Raw genomic sequence first — 19,341 nt, forward strand, 5'->3', positions numbered from 1 at the left:
GTTGGCAACAGTTTCAAAAACCCATTAATCTTTTTAGTTGTTTAATCAAGCAAAAACATTCATTAGTTCTAGCTTCTGAAAAGTGACTCTCAGTGTTTTAGATTTTTTGAAACTGAAGATCTAAAGACATCTGAAAATGTAGCATTTGGCTCTTTGAACGTGTGATTACAGTTTTTCACTTTTCACAGACTAAAAAATTCAATAGATTAATTGTGTGTGAAAATGAATTCCTGTAGCTTTGCATGTTACCGTTATTTACAGATTTTATTTGTTTCCAATAACTTCCTTGTGTTTGAAATTTCCCTGTAAAGCACTTGACTGATGATTCCAAGCATTCAGAAACACACCTGAACAAAAAGTGTCTTTCCGGGATTCACATTCTGAGTTACCCTTGTTCACACATGTTCACTTGTAAGGCTGTAGGATTACCATCTGGCACTTTCCTGCAATCACTGCAACACTTAGTGGAAAAAGTATCACTTCTTCCTTTGTCCTCTGCTGTCCCATAAAGAAAAAAGTCCTATACATCATCTGAGGCTGTGGAGAGTAACTCATTAGTATCCGTAGCATTTATCCTGACGGTATCTGATGCTTCAACGTTAAAACAACCCTATCAGTTTGGATCTCAGTGATAAAATAACCAAAGATTATACAGAGATGGGTTGGGCATATCTGAGAAATGATTGGATGTACTAGTGGAGGACAGCAGCTCCGTCATTAGCTGAAGACTTTAAAAACAGAACAATAAGGGACGGGCAGCTCTCAGCTAACAGGACCGATGACAGTGTTGTTAAAATGACACGAATGAAGTGCCGTTCCTCCGTCTCTTCCGTTCCTCTCTGCTTCTGCCTGTCTGCTTATCTCAGATTCCCCTCAACATGCTCTCGTTCCCCTTACTCGTTCAAATCAGATCAAAGAAGCTGTCACCAGTGGAGGGGTGAAAGACAAAAAGAGAGAGAGAGAGAGAGAAAAAAAAAAAAGGATTTTTCATCGAAATCACTTCATTAAAATTCTGCTCCACTGAAACTTTGCCACAAGAGGAGCTTTAACTACTGTATCTCAGTGTGTCGTGTTGAGGCAGATCCTGGCTTGGGCCACCAAAAGACGTTCCCTGACCTGAAATCCATTAGTCACAAAATATATTCATACATTATCATCAGATGCTCATTGGAGACCACTTTCCATTACAAGTGAATAGATTTTTGTTACTTCAGAACATCACTGCTCGACATCGGGTGCAACCACTCAGCACAACATCATAATCTGTAAACACTTGGGATTTGTCAAATGTAGGCCATCAAACAACAGGGCGTCTCCGGGCTTATCAAGCTTGATAATTGGCATCTCTATATTAATTAATTCTGTTGCATTATCTCCACATTAAAGCCGATTGGGGAGTTTTTTTTTTTTTTTGATCCATTAAACATTATAGAAAAATCAAGCTAATCTTGTAATTATATTATTATATGAATAAGATGAGGTATTCATCTGCCTTTCAGCCTTTTAACCCATTTCATCTACGATTAAAAACATGACCACCACGCTCTCCGAGCACATTAAGAACCCTGGCGTTGATTTTTGATGAGGGGCTTTGAGATAATGGCGGGGAAGAAACGACTTAGATTAATACACACACACACACACACACACACACACACAGGCAGGAGGAGAGAGGGGGAATATAGGAAGTGGAGCGAAAACGTGCCTTCACTCAGGATTCTTCTGCTAATCCGCCCTGTCGCTGGCGACTCAAATCGCAGCTTTGACTCCGACGGATCTCGCTGGGAATTACAAGTGTAAGTGTCTGTGAGTGAGGAGAAGGGATTAGGGAGAGGAGAGGAGAGGAGAGGAGAGGAGAGGAGAGGAGAGGAGAGGAGAGGAGAGGAGAGGAGAGGAGAGGAGAGGATGGCTGGAAGAAGCAAGGAGATGAAGAGAAGAGGCAGAAGAGAGGAGAGTAGAAAGAGAAGTGGGGCGGAGCAGGAGCAGGAAGGAGAGTAACAATGGGTTCCAATAACTGGTTTCATTTTGGATCTGCTTCCATGCTGGTAAAACACCCAGATTCTTTAAACTCAATCGTATCGAACTGACTGGGACGTCAAAGTGGGATTCAGATTCAATAACGTGCTATAAAACGCCATCCCTGGGGGACGGGAGGGGAGGGGGAGGCATGAGACTGCATCTCCTATATCAGGCCTATATATCTCCTATATCATCACTGCCAGAGACGAGGCGGGTTCAAACCTGCATCACCATCCACACACTCATTACCTTCTGCTTTACTGCCCTACTTGAAAATGCCTTAAATTACCAGGCACTGAAATAGTTTTTTCCACGTGGTTCTCAGAGGCTGAAGCAGCTCCTTGCTCAGACGGTGAGATAGAGCATCTTGGCAGAAACGCAAGTTAAATTTAATTAAATTCTATGGTTTATATTAAGCGTGACAAAAACTTGGAGAGAAGCCTTGGCTATGTGGAAAGGTGCTTTTCCACAAACCAGCGGTCCCCCTAAATTATGCAAAAATGAACAATGTTGTCAAGGAAACGCAACTCTTTGTTAGGCAGAAGAATTAGGACAAACCAAAATCCAGGGGCCAACATCTGTAGTAATGAGCGTGTTTACTATAAGAGAACCGATACTCAATAAATTCACCTCTGAAACTAATGTGTCTCCGACAATACAGTCCACATACTGCCCTACATGAGGATCAAATCATTCCTTTCTTGAACATTTTTCAAAATATTTGACAAACAAACGGACTCGTGCTTCAAGTGAGGTTTATTTTGGATCACATACATATTGAGTGCAGTTTAGGGAAACAACCTCAGCGTTTCCCAAACCTCTCCTTGTCCTGCATGTTTTCAATCGCCCTCTGCTCCGACACAGCTAATTCAAATCATCAGCTTGTTCTCAAGCAGTTTAAGGACTTAGGAGCGTTATGAGTTGATCTTTTGAATCATCTGTGGTGGAGCAGGGAGTGATTTCAAACATCAAGGAGAAGTTTGGGAAACGCTGCAGCTTGTCCTTCACAGTGGTGTGTTACCGTTTCATTAGCTGTGATAACAAGCTTAAATAAGTGGGACTACTTAAAAATAATGAGCTGCCCTCGTGAACCTCACGACAGTTTCACATAACTTTATCTGTAAAATTTAACTTTAACACTGAGATCCATCAGCCTCTAGACAGGAAAATATTAACCTTCAGTTCCTGACAAAAATGGGAACACAAGCCGACTTTCTTTATCATTTCAGGCCTTTTACAATAATCCTGTACTAATAATATCTTAATATCTCGTTATTCATTTATCAATAACACTAGGAGCCCAGTACCTTATACATAATACCAATTGGTAGAGTCAGGTGAAAACTATGGAAATCTTACTATCTCCACTCAACAGCTCAGTTTCATTATGCTGTGCAAACGCAATCTGAGAAAACACTCAACGTTGTCTAATATCTGAAATATCTGCTCCGGTTTATTCTAAATGAATAAATATGATTTTGAACGTTGATCGTGAATGCGTCCAGCTTGTACTTCAGCATGACGCGAGTGCATGCGTGCTAAAAAATGTTTCACCAAAGTGAAATGTCACTTGGAGGAAAACACACTGCCCACTCAGAGGAAACTTGTAAAAAGCACAAGCGAGTTGGGGGTAAGTAAGCCGCTTACTGCTCTGTGCCCTGCCTGGAGAACCCTGTGACGCTAAGTGGGCCCTGGTTTACCATCTGACAGTATACCCACAGGGAGCCGGGCCAAGCAGCTTTAATTTGCCTGACATCAGTTAAAAAAGCCTTAATTGACTTTATAAACTTTATGGCTTTTTCTCAACGGGAAGGTTTAAGTGCCAGTGTGTTCTGTATTTGGCATGGGCTTTCCCAGGGGAATGAAGCCCTTTAAAGGAATTTTGAAGGCAGATAAAAGCCTTCTCTTCCAGGGGTGGCAGAAATACAATAGTCATGTTGTCATCCTTGCATACACCTACCAATGGGGTTCTTTCAATACGTCCTCAGCATTGAGGTGGAAAGCCTGCTGTGTCAGCCGACTGTTGCAGAGCGGTTGTAATCGATTTATCCTTTTAGAGGTATCTGAGGCTAGGCGCCCCCTCGCTCTGTACTAAGCACTTGATTCTCTGCCAGGTAGCCCCATCGATTACGCTTTCCTTTGTGATTTGGTTCCCAGTGATAATAAATGAGGGGCAAGAAGGTTGAAGTGCTGTTGCCTTAAAACCAATGACGGGCAGCCATGCAAGCAACTAAACCATCAGCAAAATTGCACATCAGAGCAAAAATTCAAAGCATTCGGCCATGTTTACTGGGTGGAAACTACGTCACATGATGTAGCAGGAAAAAGTCTTTTTTGTTGTAGTAAAAGTAATTTCCCATTTTGCAGACCTAAGAACAGACACACAAGCTCTTACAGGAGAGTGAGGGGGCTCATTTGGACACAGCAGCAGATTAGCTACAGTAGCTTGAGAAGTGATAAGTAGAATAAAATTAAAATCACAACCTTGTTAGTCTAAAAAGACGTATAACTCCATATGTATGATACTTTAAAGAATGGTCAGAGAGGAATATAGTCAAAGCCCTCAGTTACAAACCTGATCATGACGATATATCTGCCAATAATCTGTTTTTATATAAACACTTAACATAACTTAACACATAACGTAACATCTGTTTACTCTTCGGCACATCAACACATTTCTATGCACGTGTCTCGGTTATATTAGAGTTGTGATAAATGTACACAAGCAGGACACAGTGTCTACGGTTTGACAATGAACTTTACAATGATTGATGACAGTAACAGAATATAGGATGACATAACAGCTTAGTGATTAATCAAGTTCAAATTGACATTGTGACATAACGGCATCATTTTCAAATCACAAAAGCTGTGATTTTAAAAACAAATCTGAATCAGATCGGAAAAGCCTCGGCCACTTGGGCTTCACCTGCACAAGCACTGTCCTCTGCTCCATGTGACATATGCAAGTGACAGTAGGTAAAGAGAACACCTTGTAAGATGCCATGCTCAGGCTTTGATGCTGCCAGTGCTGCCGGATGAAACCCAACACGGAAGAGAAAGAGGTGACTTTGGTGTCAAAGAGGAACAGTATGTTGGTTGTCTGGACCTATTTTGGGTTTAAGAAGAGGCTCGACAAAGTCAGGTGATGTGCAGAATGTGCCTTGCTACCGAAACTGCAACACAAAGCAACACTACACGACTGTTCCAGCATTTAAAACTGTAACTGACTGGAGATCATATTTATTTTTCATATATTAATGTTCACACCAGGCTTGTTGTTCAGCAGTGCTTTGTTGTTGTTCTCTTCTCAGGTTTTATTCAAGCGTTATGTCGTGATGATTATATTACAAAGCTTGAAGCTATCAATATTCTACTGTGACAAAGTTTTTTTCAATTCAATAGCTAAATAAAGATATTATTCATTTCGATTCATGCATCAATTCATCGTAACAGGAAGATCTGGCCTACAGGAAGCAGCAGTTAATTTGTTGACTATATCCAGTGTTGTGTTGGTCATTCTACAGTATAATGATTTATTACTTATGTATAGTGAATCATACAGAAGTCTGAATCGTAAACACAAAAATAGTCCTTACAATCACAATTATTTTCCCATATTGTTCAGCCCAAGATGACACTTAAGTTTCCCAGTAATAAAATCATTATTGTCTGTATAAATAAAACATAACACATATCTATAAAAAATAATGGTCTAGGGGGGAGACTTGAAAATTGAAGAAATGGATCATCCTCACAGATCAACAACCGCACCATTTGTACTATATACTGTACCCCGCTGGGTCTCCAATATTGCTAATTTTTCTTTTATAAAATCTTATCTATCATATCTATCCTAGAATCAAGGGAAAAAACGCCCAGAAATGCAGCCATACTACAATTCTGTTTGCATATCTCCCAACATGTACTAAAAAAAAACAATATAACTGTCTTGTTATATTATATAATATAATATCTGGTTGATATTAGCCGATAATATCAGCCTACAGATACATCAGACGGGCTCTTGCTACAGGATCAGCTCTACATCAGTCAGCGTTAAACAGTGTCAAACGGCCGAGGCTTCCTGCCCACTCTATTTAATTAGAGGTCTTTCCCTTTTGACATCTGTACTGCTAACTAGCTATCTAATGGTGAGGACTTAAGAGGCAGAGGCAGAGCTCAGTTAGAAAGTATCTGCAGAGAGAGGCTGCTGACATGTAGACTGGAGCCGAAGAAGTGGGAGTGTTGCGAGAGTGTGTGTGTGTTTGCGCGTACTGTAGGTATGACTGTGCATGTTTTGGGAGCTTGTGTGTACACGCATGCATGCGAGCGTTGACAGTATCAGGCCAGCATTTAAGGAGTGGTATCCCGCCGTCTCAATCTCAGAGCAGACAGGACATCTTTCTTTCATCTCTCTCAGATGTCTGTCAGGACCTGAACACCTACTCTCACGCTCTCAGTAAACATGGTATTTTAATGGCCAGTGGAGGGTCCCCGTGAGATTGACAAAAGGTTAAAAAAAAAAAAATAAATCTTTGATTCAAATGTTCTCCAGGTGCCAACGCCAGTTTTTCAGAAGTCAAAAGCATCTTGTGACTCAGTGATGTGTTAAATTGGTACAATCACTCACACACACTTAAAATCAGCTCCCCTATGGCACCACTCCAACGAAGCAATATTGGATCTAATTACCTCTATCGTTTTAAGGGTGTAAGCAGTGGTAGGAGGGAAGAGGAAAAAGAGAAAGGTAGGCAGATTTCTGGAAAGATAAAAGAGAGGTAATTCCACTTTAAAGTCTCCAAACCACTCGCTGGAGATATGGAGGTATGTTGAGCGCAGGAAAGAGTTGAGGTTGAAAAGACGACAGGCGTGATGCTTACGCTCCATCAAAACTCCGATAGACTCTTCGCGTACGCAGGAAGCAGTTTCTCAGTGTAGAAATGCAAACATTTCTGCCAGCACCTGAGCAAGCAGCTTTCTCTTAGCTAAATAAAAAAGTAGAATGAAAAGTGATGACAGAGTTTGAAGCAAAACACCATAGCGGGCTTTCAGGTGATGTAACACGCCCTCTGGCAGTCGCGGCGTAGATCTTCAATCAGCTCTCGACAACTCTGACCACAGCTAAATCTGAAAACCAGCACCTTATCAGACCATTCACATCCCTTACACAGCACAACAGACATTTTGTCGTTCTTACTTCTAGATCTATCAAAGATATTAGTCACCATATTTTTCTAAATGCTGACTCCTAAACTTATATAAGGAGCACCTGAATGATTGGCTAGAACCCATCCTGTACATCACAAAACTAATACCGGTTATCTGTGGCATGGTACTGCTGTCACTCATTAAACAAAAAATCAACTTTAAACTCAAATTTGCACTGACAAGTAATTCATTTGACTCAATATTGACACAGCCCAGTAGCCTAATCCCAAAATGTGTTGTAGATTTAACACTGTTCCATTAATTTGTGGTGCTTTCACTTCCTCGTCTGAGTTACAAGCTGTAAGACTGCACTTCAGGGAGCCCGACCTTCATCCACAATATGGTATCCCACCTGAAATGCCTCCTTACGTCGCCAATCGAATGGTCTATTGTTATGATTATCACCACAGTTTGCTAGTTCTGTCCATTTTGCAATAGTTAAGAACAACAATAAATAGCCCAGTTTACTGAGAAGGCAACAGGGCATGCATGTTAGGAGCACCAGTCACAGCCTGTCGCACTTAAACACTGATTTCAACTGAGTACAAAGGGTCATACCTGTCTCAGGGTGTTCCCATTAGACTGAAATGTCTACCAATATATATGTTGTGGCACCACAAATTCAAATTAAAAAGGAATTGTCAAAATGTATAAATATCTGGAATGTAATTATGGTTCTGTGATAACATGCCGATGCCAATGGCTTTCGTGGCTTTTGTCGCTGACATGGAAGGTGGAGCAACTCATCAGACTGTATTGTAGAACTGGATTGTAGTAGCAAAATGTTTTCTTTTGATTGCATGGAGATGTTGGGTTGACATTGTTCTGCACCCAGGCCGAGTGTGGCAGAACTACAACCAAAAGCAAACAGTGAACTGAACAGAGAAAGCAAAAGATACTGAGAAAAGCAGTAAATAATGGTGCGTCTTTTCCACAGTGGACAAAGAGGAAGGAGAGGATTTTGCACCAATTAAGAGGTGGCATTGTTTTCACTATACTAACAAGTTATGAGGCATTTGGCTTTGCAGCATACTTGTTAGCTAAAAAAAACACACATACCATGTGTTTTGGTGAGAATCAGCTTTTAACAAAACAGTGTTTGCTTTCTCTGACAACTCCACAGGACGCATTTAATTGAAAACAATTCCCTGGGTGAGCGGAGCTGCAGATACACATGGTGGTGAGTATGTACCTCTGCCTTACACTGCACCGGTGGACGTGGTACACCTCTGGATAAGAGAGGCCAGAGATCCCGGCCTCTTCCACAGAGACTTGGACGATGACGTATGCATCAGGCGCTCTCCACTTTACAGTCCCACCAACATCTACTGCACCACATCTACTACCACTGCAACACAGGTCCCTATGTTTCACTCATTATCTTCCACATAGAAACTATAGGATACATAAGCACCATCAAGTGTAAAAAATACTGAGAAACTAAAGACAGAATTCCTAAATGTTGGAGTCTGATGAGTTTACTAATCTGGTGGAGTAATCTTCAGTATCTTCAGCCTTGTTCTGCACATTGAATATATGCAATTGTGACATAAGTACATCATCCTTTTCTACATGTATTTGAAATCTTTTTTTCTGAATTTTTATCTTTTTTACTAATCCTTATTTTTCACACTACTCTTTTAGCACAGCCTTAGGAACGTATCACATTGCATTTTATTGGGGGCTGCAACGAACGATTACTTTCATTATTGATTAAGCTGCCGAATATTTTCTGGATTAATCTTTTAGTCAACAGGATGTTGGATAACAGTAAACTGGAGACCATCTTGCAATGGGTGAACTGTGTCAGATTTCTTCAATATGTCTAAACATGGTAAAGGATCCTCACATTTGAGAAGATAATTATTTCAACGATTAACTAATTTTCACAATAGTTGATTAATGGATTCATCTATTATTTCTTACAGCTACAAACTTTATTCAGAAACGTACAATTCAAGGACAAGTGGTGCCTGGAAAAAGAAAGTATTCTACAGAAATATAATGTGGTTTATTTTTTCTTATCTGTGTGTCCTTTACGGTCCCAGTGGATGCCTGATGACCTGAGAGTTCTCCAGGGCTAAGTCCCTTTAAAACTAAATTAAAACATCTCTCTTTACTGGAACCTTTGGTCTTTTATGTGAACCTACCTCTGTTTGATGTGTATATACGTCTGCATCCTACATTTCTTTTCCGCTTTAAAGCAGCCTCAAAAGTGTCAGAAAAATATAAAGCTTGCCTTGATGTGCCTTTTTACTCATGTTACACAAGTGACCTACCTACACCACACCTGGCAAATTATGTGCACAATACAGCCTGAGTGAAAAAAGACTTACATCACACCTTCCCCTCATGTAAATAATTGCCACAGTGCAGTCAGACAATAATAAAAAAAAACTCAGCACTCTAATTGCTTACATAGCTCTTAAACACTGTAACACAAAGCAGCAATAATTGCGGTTGCAGTTGACACTAAATGCAACAAAATACCAGGAAAACATGTATTCTCAAAAAAAAACAAAAAACAAACTGCTCTGATTCCTCCTCTGCAAGAGCTTTGCAGCTACACTGCCCCTCTGACCCCTGCAAAACAATTAAAAAGCCCTTGGCATACAGAGAGCCCCTAATGGGCCACATATGAGGCTGCTAATAAGACAGAGGTACAGGCACCTGCTGTGCACTGCCTACTAATTTTGGAGCCGGAATATAGTGGCGGAGGATGGGATACAAGGAAACAAGGACTGAAGAGGGGAAGAAAGGCATAAGGAGGGGGACAGAAAGGGAGAGGGAGTGAAGCACAGCAGGGGGTAACGTCTGTAGGAGTGGATAGAGAGACAGGCTGAGAGGAGAGACAGAAAGCGGCAGGAAGACAGGGAGCAAAGCGAGAGGGATGGAAAGAGCCAGAGAGAGAGAGAGAGAGAGAGAGAGAGAGAGAGAGCGCCTGCCAACCAAACCGCATCCCTCTTTCCCGGTCTTATTACAGTGAGGAGGTTGCCTTTGTTTATCATCAGGCCTCGACAGACTCCCTGCCTGTTCTTCAGATAAAACTAACCGCCGTTGCCACTGGAATTCATTATATACGCCGAGCCAAGCAGCTAGCTCACACAGGTCTAGAGAGGAGAGAAGAGCAAAGCCAGACAGTGGATGGCTTTTCTATTTGAAATTACAAACATCCCCCTGCTTTTAATTTCTCCCTTTCTCATTTGAATAAAGAGGACAGACACGGTAATTAACGGGGTATTAAAAAAGCAAGGCAGTGTGGAGTGAGGGAGCGAGAGGAGGAGGGTGAGGGGGCATGGGAGAGGGAAGCAGCAGTGTGGGAGAGATAGTAACTATAAGAGGGGAGAGAAAGAGAGGAGCTGTGGAGAATTAATAACAGGCCAGATCTCTCCAAGGCCTCCTTAATGGGCTGTGACAGGAATTTATTCACACTTAGGCTGGTATTAAATCAAACGCAAGGCGAGTGGCAGTGGCAGGCTGCAGCAGAGGGGTGGGGCAGGGGGGCAGGTGCAGCAGAGAAAACGGCGGAGGTCTGCCATGTCGCGCAGGTCCAGCATTACAACCCCGTTCTAGGGTGGAGGGTCGTCTCCAAGGCCCCTGGGATAGATAGAGGGATGGAGAGATGGAGCGAGCAAGGGGATGTATGTAGAGAACAAACGATGAGTGATGTGCCAATGACAAGACAGCCTGTCCCACGCCCCAGATGGAATGATTATCAAGTAGTCCGGAGAGCCACTATGAATCATCCTTCCTCCATTCTGCAAAATGCACCGTCACTTAGCCAGACAGCCAGCCAGTCAATCAGTCAGTCAAGTCAGTCAGGCAGGCAGGAAGGAGGCCGATTCCTGTCGACTTGGACGGCACTTTCCTACAGACAGCTGGCAAAAATGGAAGATGCTCAAAACACAAAGCTCTGTCCAGATCACCGCTCAGTGGAAAATTCTCCTTGCAAATTTATTTGTCATATCCTTTGTTTTCCTTCATTAATTAACATGTGACCAGTAATGTGGGATATTCATTATGGCTGTAATTTGTGGTCAGTTGAGTGCCACAGAGCTCCGTCTATTTTATTGGAGCAGAAACAGTGTGGATGACTGGGGACGCTGAATTGATATGCACAATCACATTCTACGGCACCAGAGGTCTGCAGCACAGAGATTGAGCAATCGCAACCCATTAGGCACCAATGAATTATGGCTAATGCATCTTAAATATTTATGCAAACACTGTTGACTTTCACACATGCTCAAATAAACTTAACTTCTTAATACACACACTCACATTTGCATAAACTGGAACTCACTACATACTACATACATGACAGTGCGCGCTGGGACACACGACATACAGTGCGGGAGTATTGCGTTGAGCCGGCAAGGACACAAAGGTACATAATCAGATTTACGTTCAGCCACATACACATTCGAACACTTGTCACTCACAGCATGCTTCCTAGTAGAGACACTTGTGGAGAATGATGAAAGCGATGCCTCCTCCCCCCTCCTCCCCCTGCAATGCTGGGCAGATTGCATCACCATCCGTCAGCCAGACTCCGACAAACAGCAATTACCCCAATCGACAGATAACGAGAGCAAGGCTATCACTCACAGCCAGGACACCCCATAAAGCAGCCAGACATTACCATGGAGGAGTCATTTATCTGCCTCTCCTCTAGCCATCCCACTTCCACCATCACTCCACCCTTCTCTGGTCCTTACTTCTACTACCTGTTCAACGCCATCAGGTTGGGGGGTGGGCATCAAGCTTCAACTGCGGAGAGGTATGACACGGGCCAGGGGGTATGAGGAGCAGGATGAAACTCAAGTGACAGCTACCACGGGAGTCAGAGTCACTTTCTAGTGCCGTCGGTGAACATTGTAAATTTGATTATATAGCTGTCGAGAAACCGAAAACATCTTATTGTGAAAGTTAATGTTCGAAAAGCAGCGCCACCGATGCTGTCAAAGCTGCCTGGAAGCACAGCATGACGGACAGACATCACAAAATGTCATTTTCACGGATTGAAAATGAAATGTAGGTCAAGCTGCAACACTATGCTTTCACTACAATCAATGCAACCGGCTACACCAGGCCTGGGAGCAGCATGTGGTGGTGCGTATTCGCCATGGAGATCCGCTCTACAAACGTAAGCAGCAGTGAGGCCAGTCTCATATTTTTTTTATGTGAGGTGTTGTGCGCAGCCCTTTTCCAAAGAAATGAGTCATAAAGTGTCCATGTAGAGACGCTGACTCCATGACTTCCAGTGAGCTTTATCACCCTGTAGGCATTTATTCTGCCAGTACCAGCTGGTGGCTGTTTATTAAATGTATCCCTACACAGCGTACTGTAGTTTGTAGATGTTTACTCGTATTACACAAAATCTGTGAAGAAGCTGAAGTTTAACCACGTTGTTGTGGGTCCAAAATCACATCTTGTTTTGTCTGTGACACCCTACTGTATATGTGCGCTGCTTTTCAAATGTTTCAAACATAGGTGTTATTTTAGAATGAATAATTGTTCTCTTTTGATCATTCTTGGTCAGTTTTGACAGATCTATTCCTTTCTGGCTTGAATACAGCTCACTGAAAGGCAGCTAGATGGTGTCTGAGGGAAAACTACAACTGTAAAATAGGATATCAGTAAGAGCATTTCCTTCTGTTTTTGTGCACATTTTCAATTTGTGCGTAAAAAAAACCCGAGTTGAGACACAGAACATTTGGAAAGAAAACTAAATATAACATATAATGTGTAAAGTAAACGTTTTTCCACGTGGCAGAGGTAAACTAGGTGGTGTACTACTTGAGAGATTAAAAAGTTAGATCTGTGTGGAGAGATGAGGAGACTGTAACGTTCCTCTGTTTGATGCAAACATAATGCTTCCATCATGGTTTTCTACATGGTTTTTGTTTGTTTGAGGTTTGGCTGCCACTCTTTTAATTCTGTCATCGTCTTCTTCCTCTGCAACAGTTTCATGGCACCCAAATGGAGAATTAGCACCAGCAGCTGTTTATCTCAATGTGCCCAAACCTTAATATGCGCACAACAGTAGTGGATGGAAACGCACATCGATTTCTTTTGCTGATTTTCTGTTTATTTCCTGTTAATTAGAGATGAATTAATAAGCAGATTAATAGTTTAGTCACAAGTTACTCCTCAACGGTTCTGATAATCGATAAAGTGTTTGTCATTTTTTTTAAGCAAAAATGTAAAGAAAGAAATCTGTCGTTCCAGCTTTGGACTGCTGGTTGGACATCACAAGAAATTTGAAGAAGTCACCTAGTTCTAATTTTTCACTATTATCTGACAATTTTGACCAACCGATTAATCAAGCAAACAATGTGCAGAGAAATCTAAAATGAAAAGAATCCCTCGTTGCAGCGACAACAGCAATAGGAAGAGGCCCCATTACCCTCCAGCAATCAATAGTGTGTTTCCACAACAAGATAGAGTCTCACTAGCTAATTTTATTCGTTCTAATGAGTGCCTTGGTGGCATTTTCAAAGGTTATTGTTTTATTAATTGGATATTAACGGTTTAAGAGATGCACGTTTTCAAGCATGTTTGCTTTAATTGACAGGTCTCTCAGGGTATTACACGCAGCAGCGGTGGCGGTCGCCACTTACTGCACCAATCTCAGCTTCACTAAGGCTCAACCCTGCTCGCCCCATTTGGATTCTATGACTATGGTAGCAAGCGGTACACCAAATACCAGGCTTCAAAATGTCCCCCTGTGACATCAGAGATGCTGTGTCAATATTCCTCTGCAGCGTACAGCGGAAGCAGGGCTTGGAAGAGGAAAAGATTAAGGAGGGATTGGACCGCATGGACATTTTGGGCTGAGCCAACACTTGCACTTTACATTATTCCCTCTTGTGAACACAGAACACACACTTCAATGGCTCCCTTCAGATCACTCTCTTCTATCGAATGGTGTCTGTTCCAAGGTTATTTCACTCAGAACAGAGTGTACGAAAATCCCCATCCATGGATTTAGAATCCTATTACCCTGCCATCCTATCACTCCTCCTATCACTCCTCCCCATGAAGATGCATTATATCGCTGTTCATTATTTACAGCAGTGAATGAATTTAAATTTTGATAGAAGTCATCTTTAAAAAAAAAAAAATCAACTTTCTGCTTTTCTAAGGGGAAATATGAGGCTAGCAATCCTAAACCGGTGTGACATATCAGCTGGAGAGTTTGAAGCATGCCTGGACTTATCTTTTCACTTATGCATCAATCTTCCCTCTTTTTCTCTCTCTCTCAGCATCCTGTTACAGAAGGCATCCTATTTTCCCTTCTGCAGCCGAATTTCATCAGTCTTCTGTTATTCCTTTTGAAGACCCTATCTGAATGGGGACGGCTTAACTCTGACAATCCACAGCTGTCTACACATCTATCAATCCATTCTTTCATCAATCTTTTACCTCCCTCTTCCGTCTCGTACGTCAACAGGCCTCTGACTCTCTGGTACCGCTACACACACAGTTTCATTTATTTCAAAAATACCACACAAATGTTTTTTGGGTTTTTTTTTGTTTGCTGCGTATTTGTTTCTCTCGATGTCCCGTTGTCCTTTACCCTCCACTTCACACATCCACTCTCTCTGACAACACAGCTATCTGTCTGGTCATCCATCCATCTTCAAACACCTTTCCCACCTGAACAGTCCATTTCGCTCCCTCCTACAAACACAAGCTCCCATCTTTGTATTCTTGTTTTCTTCCCTCCTTTCATTTACTACTCTGTCAGGCTTTTAAAATCTCTCTGCCATTTAGCTCTCCTCCCACCCTTTTCTCCCTCTTTCTTTATCTCCCTTCCTTTTTCCTGCTACCAATTCATCCCTCTCTCATCCAGAACTACCCTATCTGGCTGGAGTGACTGCAGCAGATGTAGCCAGGCCGCAAACATCTGCTTCCCCTGTCCCGCTGCATCTCTACTCTGCTGATCAGCCTAACCGCTTTAACTCCCCGAAGCTTGCTGTCCTTACTGCCGCCTTAATGTGCAGCTGGGCAGCCTGGGCAAAATCACAGCGAAATATGCTGCAAACACAAGAGGCACACACTGGATATCTGAGAGCCAGATTGAAAAGCTGTGTTTCAAATAATTTAATAAATTAAGGTTCAGCGATGGGAACACTGATCATGATAGAAAATGTCCTCAATAAGAGAAATAAAACTGCGAATATACTGCAGGATAAGTAACTCGACAATGTTGATCTTGATGGCAAACCACAGTCCACTTCCCAAAATGGGCACAAAGGAGTTGGTTAGCTAAGCAGTTAGACCGGAGAAAGTCTTAAAAGAGCTGTTATAAATAAATGAGCTAATAAGACGTCGTGGAGCCGTTGGCCCCATTTAGCCACAAAGTGACTGAGGCAATGCCAAACATCTAAGGCAAAATCTCTACTTACTAAAGACCAGCAAACACCTCAAACTAAAGGTTGTTACCTGAAGGGTCAGCATCTAGTAAGGTGTCTCAGACACCTCCTTGAATGAGAACCGAGGCAGGGGAAACATCCCTGCAACACACCGTAACATTTAACTAATGGGCACCATCAAAGAGGGACTTTAACTGATGACTTTGTTATTTGATTAGCTTTTAAATTTATAGTGGCTTTTTGTACCACTTGTTTATTTCCTTAAATCTTTGCTTGCAACTCCTACAATTCTTAATCACTTCCAGTCTCTCTAAATCAGTAGAAGGGAATTTTGAGCTAAAAAGTGTAGTTTCAGACCACTTGAAATGCAGCAGTGTGCCAACAAAGGCAAGGAAGAATAAGACTGCAAGCTAGTAAACATGCATATAAATAATGCAGGTTTCAAACTTTTACCAAAATCTGCTTTGCAAATGTGTTAAGAGAAAGGAAATTAATTCAACACTTTTGCTAGGCCTGAAGGATACACACAATGTGCTTTAGTGTTTACTGAATGTAAACATAACTTTTGTTTGCTTACAAGAAACCCTTTAATGGAGCAATGAGCAGAAACTTAAATTATCCCTTAATAAATCCCCTTAATAAACCAAGACTATTTATAAAGATGCAGATCAAGAAAAGGGTTAAAGGTTCCATATACAAGATTTTGAACATTAAAATAGCAGCAAGCAACAATGAGTAATGACAAGATGTAGTGGAGTAAAGGCATCTGAGTCCATGAGTCATTCAGTGAGCTAACCCAGTAGCACAGTGCACACCAATGACTATGTTGCTTGTATTTATAGGATTGTGGCATTTAATATAATATATAGTTGTTTGTTAACAACTCTGTTAAATGATAGGTTGCTGTATGTTAAGGATTGCACAATGTGAGGACAGCTGGCCTTGAGCGTATTACAGTAGCCCGTCTTCTCAATCTCTATATACTTGGATCATTTGACAGAACTCAATTTGCATGCAAATGCTTTGCATAGGGGGAAGGTCACATCATAAACAAGGTTATTTATCACATCCATATGCAAGTCTCTAATAGGACAAAATTACACTCGCTTTCAAGTCCAGTATTTTATGTCCCGTCAGTGATCTCAGAAAGAAAACAGAGATAAGCTTTTGTCTGTTTTTTTTTTTTGTAGGATTTCTGAGACAAATTTCTGCATTTCCATCCAGCATTACATTCAAAGAGTTGCACTTAGTTATTTATCTGCTACAATATTAGTGCGCTATTACCGTACTTTGCGGGTATGGAGGCTTTGTGTGAAAAGGAGATGCAGTTTATTTTAGACAGGCTTGAGTGCAGTTGAGCGCAGGGTTCACTGCAATGTTTCACTGTAGTGTTAACATTTAAAAGCAGCCAGGGGAGCTGTGCTGAGCTCTTAAAAATAACCAATTCTCATCTCTGCTGCTGACATCCCTGACCTTGGACCATTATCATTGCAGCGCACTCAGACGGTTTGGCATGCACAATCTGTACAGAGCCAGCACAATGCACATACAAAGAGAGGAAACAGAGAGGGGCTCCAGCCAGCACGCGCACACACACTTAAAAGTACGTGTGAAAGCAAATGCAAACGCAATCTTGTCCCTCCGAAGAAAGAACAAAAGCTCTTTCCACTCGCTCTCACTCAATATACACACACGCACATATATGTACAAACAAAGCAAATCCGTGACAGACAGGGCAAACTAAAAGGCCTCCTAAATAATGCATGATGTGTTTTACCTGAACCTTTGCCATGTTCCACTGTCCATAACTACTACACTCGGGTGAGATGTGGGAACCGCTGGGAGGTATTGTGTGTGTGTGAGTGCTGGCAGTTTACATCACCTGTGATCTGGGTTTCATCGACTCAAGGTTGATATTTGCACACTGCGCTTTAATGTCATCTTGATGTGCCCGTTTCCCCGGCACAGATTAAACCAAATCCCGGAGTCAAAAATAATCTGTGATTGCAAATGCCAAGTGGTGGGGTCTATCGGTGTTGAGAGAACCTGCGTCACGTCCCAGTGGACAGTTCAGCAACACTATACCATCGCAGATACCATCTGTCTATGCACCTCCATGCTCAAAATTACTTTGTTTGTCTGTAATTAAGTCAATTTTATTTGCCATATATCACAAATAACAAATCTTCCTCGAGGGGCTTTACAACGTGCACAACATATGAGGCCCTCGGTCCTTAGACCCTCGTCTGTCGCATGTAACTAAGCCATGACTCAGGATTAAATCTTTCTGCAACAAACTTTCAAGCTTTGACACCTGCGGTGTGTCAGTCTGAGGAAAAGCTCTCTGCTCTGCACTTCAGAGTGTCATAAAACAGTCTCTCTATCACAGCAGGGCAAAAACACATCTGACAGTAAATACATTTGAAAAGCTCTCAGGCATGTTTGTTGTGAGACACTTGAAACCACTCCTAAAGTAAACACATATGAAAAACTCCTGTCTTTCTGTTCATGTCCAAAACACCATCATCTTGTCTTTCTACTATCTTGCTGAGGTCAACTCATTACAGCCAATGGTCAGTTCTTTCTCTTTGATATTGGCATTATATTTATATATCTTAAAAAAGGTCATTTATTAGCTGATTTACATCAGTATTTTAATCTAATCGTGCATACAAACAATACAAAGCCATTCATTCTTACCATTTTATGAACTGTGATTTGTGGCGTCAGCATCTATTTTTTCCATATCTTCCCAAGTGGGCGAAGGTTTGCGTAATGTAAAAATTTTCATCATTAACAATAAAACCACTGCTTTTATTTTACTGTTAATTTCAGTTATTTAATTCAACAACAACTTGCTGGATGACGAATGAGAAGATCTGGCTGCTTGAAAGTTAAACAACACTGTAATGCCAGATGAAAATCATCTACGTATCCCCTTGGAAATTTTCAGCAATAGCTGAAACACTGGAAGCACATCCTCCAGTCCCCTTTAAAACTGGGAAGCACTTTCGTCAAGCAGCCCATAGGTGCTGTGCCCAGTAACCCAGAGGAGGCGTTTCAAGTAACACAGCCCAACAACATCCAGGGGCTAATTTCACCCATCCGTGTGATGTGACCTCTGCAGGACAGATGTCCTTTGATTACAATAAAGTCTGTGGACAAGTTATTCCCTCCCTCACCAGCATTTTCACCAATGTGCATCCACATACGTTCAAAGTCCTACTGGGATATAGCAGGAAATGCATATAAAGCTTGGAATGACCAACTTCAGAAAGGTAGTGTTTTGAAATGCAACATTTTTTATTAGGATTTCCCACAAGCACATTGCCCCCTTTAAACACACAAACTCTATCAGGAGACAATAAAGTTTATTAAGTGTAGCCTCTTAATTTTGTTCTGCACAAACCCCATCTTTACAGCCTGGATGCTTGCTGGCCACATAATGGAAAGCTGGTCCATTAAAGCTTCAGGTTAATGATGGTGAGTAAAAATACTAATCTGCAATGAATTTCATGCTTCATTATCATTTCTTATCTTTAAGATGATATTGTTTTCCCTCCAGCTCAGGTACATGTGATTTAAAATGTCTGGAGGCTTACTGATCTCGCAGGTGAACTGAACTGCGATAACATTTCATAATATCAGTTTGGGAAACTTTTTCCATTTTTCTTTTATTAGCCCCACCTCATTTCATTACAGTTGGCTGGGAATCACACCTGTAATC

At 41.6% G+C, this 19,341-nt stretch overlaps 1 protein-coding gene across 1 annotated transcript in view; it reads right to left on the reverse strand.

Moving 5' to 3' along the window:
• The window catches only part of med30 (mediator complex subunit 30), a 34,527-nt gene that overhangs the window by 6,179 nt on the left and 9,007 nt on the right, over nt 1–19,341 (reverse strand). The window lies entirely within an intron of this gene.

Source organism: Pempheris klunzingeri, chromosome 16 (genome assembly GCF_042242105.1).
Source record: "Pempheris klunzingeri isolate RE-2024b chromosome 16, fPemKlu1.hap1, whole genome shotgun sequence".
NCBI lineage: Eukaryota > Metazoa > Chordata > Actinopteri > Acropomatiformes > Pempheridae > Pempheris > Pempheris klunzingeri.